This window comes from Nannospalax galili, unplaced genomic scaffold, assembly GCF_000622305.1.
Source record: "Nannospalax galili isolate Female #2095 unplaced genomic scaffold, S.galili_v1.0 scaffold28, whole genome shotgun sequence".
Taxonomy (NCBI): Eukaryota; Metazoa; Chordata; class Mammalia; order Rodentia; family Spalacidae; genus Nannospalax; species Nannospalax galili.
Window position 1 is genome coordinate 1,157,745 of NW_008359594.1, and position 8,231 is coordinate 1,165,975.

An 8,231-nucleotide genomic window follows, 5' to 3' on the forward strand; every position below is an offset into this window, starting at 1 on the left:
CTTGTGGCTCTTCTGCAATTTACATATTCTATCACTAAGCCATCTCTCCAGCCCCATCTAAGGCTTTTCTAAACCTTCTCTGGAACAGGCTTTGTAACCCCACCAGTTCTAAACACCAACTTCCATTTATCTTACTCTAGTTTCTCCTTACTTTCTCCTTTTAACAAGCCCTTCCTTGAGCACATAACCCCACAAAGAAACTTCCTTATTTCAGTTAGTCTCTTCTGCTCCTTAGAGGATTGCAGAATGCCTATCAGACTATAGAACTGATACCGCTCACCGCCAGAGGAATCATCAGAATCTCCCTGGGAATCATGCTGGGAGACAAAAAGACTGAAGCCTGGTGCCAGTCAGGAGACACTTGTCTTCCTCAAAGAGATTTCACACTTGTGAACCAGCCTTGCAGGAGACCCTGGAGCAAAGACAGTTGATGATGGAGAGACCATAACTTGACCAGGACTGGTTAGTTAGGCATACCTCTTTCTCTCTGTTTAAACCCTCAGAGATAGACTGGGGCATTGGGCCCACTGGACCTCTTCACTTGTTCCTCTTCCCAGTGTGGCCACAATGAACAAACATCCTTTCTCTGCTTTCACTATTACTTGTCTCTTTAATTGGCTGATTGAAACAGCAAGCCTATAAGCCCTGCTCCAGAGGATCTGACACCTTCTTCTGGCCTCTGCAGGCATTGCATGACATGGGTGCACTTCCATGCAGACAAAACACTCATACACATAAAATAAAAATAAATAAATAATAATAATAATTTTAAAGATTTTATCTGCCTGCCTCTCAAATGCTAGGACTAAAGGTGTGTGCCACCACCACCCACTTTTTTAACTGAGTATGCATAATGTGTGTGAGGTCATGCATGTCGTGGTCCATGCATAGAGATCAGAAGGCAACTTTGTGGAGTTGGTTCTCTCCTTTCACAGTTCTAGGGATCAAATTTAGGTTTCCAGACTTGCACAGTAAGCACCTTTACACACTGAAGTATCTTTTATTTATTGTTTGTTTGTTTTGTTTTTTTAATACAGGATCTCCCTATAGTCCCTGCTGGCCTGGAACTTGCTATGTAGACCACTAGGCTGGCTTCATTCTCACAGAGATCCACCCACCTCTGTCTCCCAAGTGCTGAGCTTAAAGACGTGCTCCACTATGCTAGGCTCAACTATTTTTTAAAATTAAATTAGAAGTTCTTAACCTAGAAGCCCATGGGCACATTCAAAGGGTGTAGGAATTTTGTTTTTAGTGTTGGCAATCAAACTCGGGACCTTGTGTATACTACACAAATACTGAACCACTATGCTATATCCAGAGCTCAAAAGTCCATATATTTGGATGGGGAAGAAAATGGCATCATTATTTCCTCCAAAGTTAAAGTATTTCCTTCCCATTCTAAATGAAGGGAGAGTGAGATGGCTCAGTAGGTAAAAGTGCTTGCTACTAAGTCTGATAGCTGAAGTTGGACCCCTAGGTAGAAGAGAAGTGACACACAGACTGTGGCATGAGTGCCTACCCCATACACACATATTAAATAAATGTAACAAAAAATAAAACAAGTAAAAATTATTTTGATAATAAACATTAAGGGGCTGGAACGATGGCTCAGTGGTTAGGAGCACTGGCTGCTCTTGCGGAGGACCCTGGTTCAATTCCCAGCACTCACCTGGCAGCTAACAACAATCTGAAACTAGTTCCAGAGGATCCGATGGTCTCTTCTGATCCACCTGCCTCTGACTCCCAAGTGCTGGGGAGATTTCTATGACTTTTAAGGTCAAAATAGATAAATTTAAACTCCACATGTTCTCATTTTATTTTAATATTTTATTTATTATTTTTAGTTTTTTGTTTTGTTTTGTCTTTCTTGAGACAAGGTTTCCTTGTAGCCCCAGCTGTCCTGGAACTCACTATGTAGACCAGGCTGGCCTCAAACTCACAGAGATCTGCCTGCCTCTGCCTCCCAAATGCTGGGATTATTTTTATTTTATGTGTATGAGCGTATTGCCTGCATGTATGTGAGTGCACCCGTGCAGTGCCTCAGAGGTCAGAAGAGGGCTGGATTCCCTTGGAACTGGAGTTAAGGATGGTTCATAGCCACCATGTGGGTGCTGGGAATCAAACCTGGGTCCTCTGCAAAAGAAGTCAGTGCTCTTAACCTCTGAGCCATCTCTCCAGCCCTGTGTTCTCACTTTATGAGATGGCTAGAAGGAGGAAAACTCCCATCTATTGTATGTCAGAAGCATTTCTTACCCAAGAGCCTCCAGGGATGCCTAAAGGGGAAAGTCGCCACCTGAGTTAATGACCAGATGCTGGGTAAATGGCTATATGAGACAGGCCTGGGTTGCCGAATCTAAGATAAGAGATTGGCCAGTATTGCCAGATCTAGGAGGGAAATGATGGCTCAGACTGACACTGGGCCGTTCTTTCCTTTTATTTTTCATTTAAATACAAACATGGGAAATATAATTTAGCCTCACTATATATTTAAAAAGTGAAAAAAACAAACCCTTTGGCCTAAAGTAACACTGAGAAAAACATTTTCCTCAGTAAAGGCTTCTCCCTCACAGCTGTTTAGCTCTTAAGAGGTATCAACTTAAGTCTACATAGTAAATTCATCTTTCTGATTATTTTATTTTTGTGTGTGTATGAGTGTTTTGCCTGGAACTGGAGTTATGGATGGTTGTTATAATACCAAGTGAGAGGCACAGAGGAATGCCACAGAGTGATTGTTGAATTAGGTGTCCTTTATTAGCCTGTGGTCAGAGAAGGAGCTAATGCCCAAAAGAACTCTGGACCCTGAGGGGAGGCACAATTACATCATGCCAGAGGCAAAACCAATAACCATAGCTATATTAGATCACCACAGTTATACCAGACCAGGGATAGGTCAGTTAACAAGAAGGTTTTCAGTTAACAAACTATTTCAGTCAGGAAAAACAAGTTTCTCAGAATTGCAGATACAATGGACACCATGGAGGTGCAGATGTAGCTGGGTAGGAGGATGTGCTACCTGGATGTGCTACCAGGCTAGTTGGACGTTTCCCAGTATTGTAGAAACAATGTACCCCCTGAAACTACACCTGGCTGACTTCAGTGGAAATGGCTGGGCAAAAACACAGGGTAAAGCAAAAGTCAGCTAGAACAAAATGGAATCAATTTTGAAATTTTAGTTGTTAGACCCCATGTGGGTGGTGGGTCCTCTGGAAGAGCATCTGGTGCTCTTAACCACCAAACTATTTCTCCAGCCCTTGACAAACTTCACCTTTTGATTTTTATACCACTAAGCATTTCTCACATCTTAGATAGGATTATAAACTTTTTACCTTTTAAAAAATCTGGGTGCACCTATATTTCATGTAATTCTGTCATGTGTTTCTATAATAATTGTTTCCGTGTGTTGTGTCGGAAAAAAAAAGTAACAAACCGGGCCAATTGAGTTGTTTTTTTTTTTTCATTTTTATTATGTGCTAAAATTATTATTTTTATGTTTGGCACATATGCACGTCTACAAATATATTTGGGTAATATGTTAAAAGTCTGGTAAATACACACTGTCTTATAAACCTGGGACTCTGAATACATTAAATCTATTAAAATGCTATCTTTGGATCTATTATTTCATAAAAATCTTAAAATGTTAATAGTTTATCTAAAACAACATTCATTAGGTCAGAAGATAAAGATTTCATCAAGCTAGAAATTTAGGGGGGGCTCTTTTTGAGTCAGGGTCTCCCTGTACCCCCAGCTGGCCTGGAACTCGATATGGAGACCAGACTGGCCCCGATCTCAGAGAAATCTGCCTGCATCTGCCTTCCAAGTACTGGGATAAAAGGCATGTGCCACTAAGCCTGGCAAGCTATAAAATTTAATAAAATTTGGGGCTGGAGAGATGGCTCAGCGGTTAAGAGCACTGACTGCTCTTGCAGAGGACCCAGGTTCAATTTCCAGCACCAACATGACTGTCCTTAACTCCAGTTCCAGAGGAATCTGATGCCCTCTTCTGACCTCTGCGGCATTGCACGACACAGGTGCACTCACATACTTGCAGGCAATACACTCATACACATAAAAGAAAAATAATAAATAAAAGTATATTTTTTTAAATTTAATAAAATTTAATGTTGCATACATAGATTTTGATAAGGATTCCCTTCCAAAACAGGTTCTAAATCAATATATATTGATTATAATTTTATTTCATTTGTATAATAGTCATGGGTAAAATAAAAATCATATATTCTGTGGCTGGAGAATCAGTTCAGCAGTTGAAAGCATGTACTGCTCTTCCAGAGGACCTGAGTTTGGTTCCTAGCACTCACATTGGGTGGCTCACAACTTCTCTAGCTCCAGGGGATCCAATGCCTTTAGGCTCTGTGTGTACATACCCCCATAATTAAAAATTATTTTAAAAAATTTAAATAATATGATTGCTTTCCAAAAGATCTTTTGAGATAAGATCTTACTCTGTAACCCTGGCTAGTCTGGAACTCACTATGTAGACCAGGCTGGTCTTGAACTCACAGAAATCTGTATCTGTTTCCTAAGTATGGGATTAAAGGCTTATGCCACCACACCTGGCATTCAATGTGTTCTTAATATAAAACTGTTAAATGTGAGGGTTTTTAAAAATATTTTTATTTTTATTTTATGTGTACACGTGTATTGCCTGTATGTAGGTTAGTGCACCCATGTTGTGCAATGCCCACGGAGAATAGAAGAGGCTGTCGGATCCCCTAGGAACTGGAGTTATGGACAGTTGTTAGCTGCCATGTGGGTACTGGGAATCAAACCCCAGTCTTCTTAACCGCTGAGCCATCTCTCTAGCCCCTAAATGTGAGGTTTTTATTAAAACTGAACTACATGTAAAATAATGGCTATGTATGTTTGCTAAAGGTCTTTCTGTTGTTTCATTTGTACAGTGAGGATTGTAGGAGATAGCAAGAAATAGATAACACTCAAAATCTTGGGTTTTGTTTTGGTTTGGTTAGTTTGGGTTTTTGAGACAAAGTCTCCCTGTAACCCCAGCTGGTCTGGAATTCTCTATGTCGACCACACCAGCCCCAATCAATCCCATAGAGATCTGCCTGCCTCTGCCTCTCAAGTACTGAGATTAAAGGCATGTGCCACCATGCCTGGCTCTCAGAATCTTGGGGGTTTTGTTTGTTTGGGTTTGGTTTCTTTGTTGTTGATTTTTGTTTGTTTTGGTCTTTCTGAGACAGGGTGTTGCCGTAGCCCCAGCTGGCCTGGAACCTGCTATGTAGACCAGAGATCCACCTGCCTATACCTCCCCAGTGCTGGGCTTAAGAGCATGTGCCACCATGTCCAGCTCAATTCTGGTTCCACCACTGGCCCCTATTGCTTGAGTGCATAAATTAATTTTAAGAGATGATTGCTTATGCTCCAGGGTGCAAATTTTCCTTCTGGATAATTGCTCCTCTCTGAGATGTTAAATTCTGTTCTAAGCCTTCTGTGGATGACTTCTGTGCTTTTATATTGTATATTTTATGTATGTATATATAGGAATATAAACATTTTAAGAATTTTAAAGGTATCTTTGACCATGGGTGTGGTAGCACAAACCTTTAATCCCAGTACTGGGGGGAAGGGGATAAAGAGGGAGGGAAAGGGGAAAGGGGGACAGGGTGGGGAGGAAGAGGGGAGGAAGGAGGGAGGAAGGAGGACAGAGGCTGGAGGATCTCTTTGAGTTCAAGACCAGCCTGGTCTACATAGTGCATTCCAGCTGGGGCTACACGGAGACCCTGTCTCAAAAAAAAAAAAAAACCCACAAAAAACCCTGCTTCAAGACTTCTTGACTTAAGATTTACACATGATCTTAATGTGTTACATTAAATTGTAATAATATATATGAGACAATTATTCACCTTTGTGCTTTTAGCTTACAAAAAAAATAAAATTATTTAAAATGCTTATTAAATGATTAACATAGTACAAAGGTAAGACTGTTAATATGTTTTACCTGTTTTTATACCTGTGAGATAGTTATAACAGCTGACTATCTCTCCAGCCCCCAAAACCATCAAATTTTAAAGAGAAAAAGGTTATAGGTATGAGATATATTTTTGGCAAAAGAAGGTTTAAAAAACAAAAAGCTTTCAGATGAGAAAGGATTAGTATGGTAAGATAAAAATTGTTCCAAGCCAGTAATGGTGGCACAGGCCTTTTATCCCAGCACTCAGGAGGCAGAGGCAGTTCAAGGCCAGCCTTGTCTACAAAGTGGTTTCCAGGCCAGCTGGGGCTATGGGAAGTTCTGTCTTTAAAAAAAAAAAAAATGACTGCTGAGGAATTACCGAAAATATTTAAGAACTTGCGGTTGTCAACATAAAAGCCAAGTGTTTTCTCGAAGTGAATTATTTTGGGAAAACATTTGATGAAAAGGAGCGTTATTTGTTTTGAGGTGCTAATGGGGAGAGGAAAACATTGCAGTTTCAATCACAGACTTTTATAAAAACGGTGGAGAATAAAAAAGTTGTAGGAGTAGGTTTCCATTGCTTCTCATTAGCACAGTCTTGTAGTTTAAAAATACACCACCACAGTTCTCCAAGCCAACCCTAAATGTTACACATGGCATTAAATAAAAAATAAATATTTCAAATATTGTGACATATCACTTCCATAATGTGTATGAACTCTACGATTTTCTTGGGTTCTTACTGCCTAACGTTAGCTTTGGCATTAGTCTGCCCTTAGAATATTCTGAAATATAAAAATGTTTTTCTAAGCCAAATAGCTTCTAAATTTCCTGCTGATTTTTTCTTGTCTTATTTATTATTATTATTGTGTGACAGTTTTTTGGTCTTGTTTTCTTTTAAGACTGGGTCTAGCTGTAGCCACAGCTGACCTGGAACTCGATATGTAGACCAGGCTAGCCTCAATCTCACAGAGATCCACTTACCCCTGCCTCCCGAGTGCTGGGATTAAAGCAGCAGCCACCACAAGCGGCTGTGTGATGGCGGTGTGGACCAGAGAACTACTAGGAGTCGGTTCTGTCCGAAATTTCAACACATGGATTCCAACTCAGCAGAAAGCTCCTTGTGGATTCGTAATCCTTTTCTAACTGGTTCCTTTTAATCGCTCTTTCAAGAATTGGATTGCTTGACAATAAGTAATTTGGGACTAGTCACAGGTTCAGAAACTGGTCAAATGATGAACTGGAAAAGTAAAGTGAAAACCGCCCAACGTGGGGCTCGAACCCACGACCCTGGGATTAAGAGTCCCATGCTCTACCGACTGAGCTAGCCGGGCAGCTGGACCAGGTTTCATTTATAGGCCCCTTTAAAGGAATTGCTTTGTTGTATTTTGCTTCAAATCGTATAACAGGTCTTCAAAGATTCTTTTAAACCTTTTTATTTTTCTTTCTTTTTTTTCTTTTTGTAAAGTCTCAGGACTCTAAATTAGATTTTGTTTCTGCTTCCGTTTGCCCAAACTTCTGTGGTTTAATGCAAATGTACACGTGGCCCCCTAGTGGCCAGCACGTTCCTCTTCGCTTCGGGAAGACAGACCACCGAGGCTGGTCCCCCGCGGACGCCGAGAACCACAGCCCCGCGGGGCCTGGGTCAGCCGGGTTCCCGCCACAGCCGGGCGTGGTCGCGGTCACCCGGGTTGTCGCTGCAGCCCCGCGGGGCGTGCCTCAGCGCGGGCAAACGGAGTAGCGAGACTTCTGGGATTTTCTTCCAGCAGCGCGTTGGCCAGCTGAGCATGCACGCTGTTCACTCCGGAGTTTCGACAGCTCAAGGAGTCCCGGTAGCCAACGGGCCGGTGATTGAGGAGGAGCTCTACGTGGTGGGAAACAAACACGGAACAAAGCCCTGAGGTCTGGGGAGAGCGCGTGTTGGCTCCTGCGCAGCCGTCTCCCGGAGAAGCCCACGACCCACGACCAGCGTGGAGACGGCGCCTGACGACCCGAGTTTGAGCCCCAGGACCCACAAGGTGGAAGGACAGAACCGACTTCGACTTCGGCAAGCATAGACTTTAGTTTAAAAAAAATAGAAGCGAACTAGATTTACAGGGCTCAGAAGCAAGAAAGCCCCGCCCCGGAGTGCTTTTCTGGGTCCTCATCCTGGCGGAGGTGGGCTTTTCCATGACTCAACAGTCTTTAAGTTCCAAGCTGAACTTGGAAACCAGTTGAGAAAATAAAAAGAAACTAGGCACCATGAGTGCTCAGGGGCCCACAGCCCACTTGTTAATACTTAACAAAAACCAGAACCAGC

The 8,231-nt window shown here is 42.1% G+C and overlaps 1 non-coding gene across 1 annotated transcript; it reads right to left on the minus strand.

The window, feature by feature from the left end:
* Nucleotides 1-7,193: 7,193 nt before the first annotated feature.
* On the minus strand, nt 7,194-7,266 carry Trnak-cuu. The gene has a single exon. It is a non-coding gene; the product is annotated as a tRNA-Lys (tRNA).
* Between the last annotated feature and the right edge of the window lie 965 nt (nt 7,267-8,231).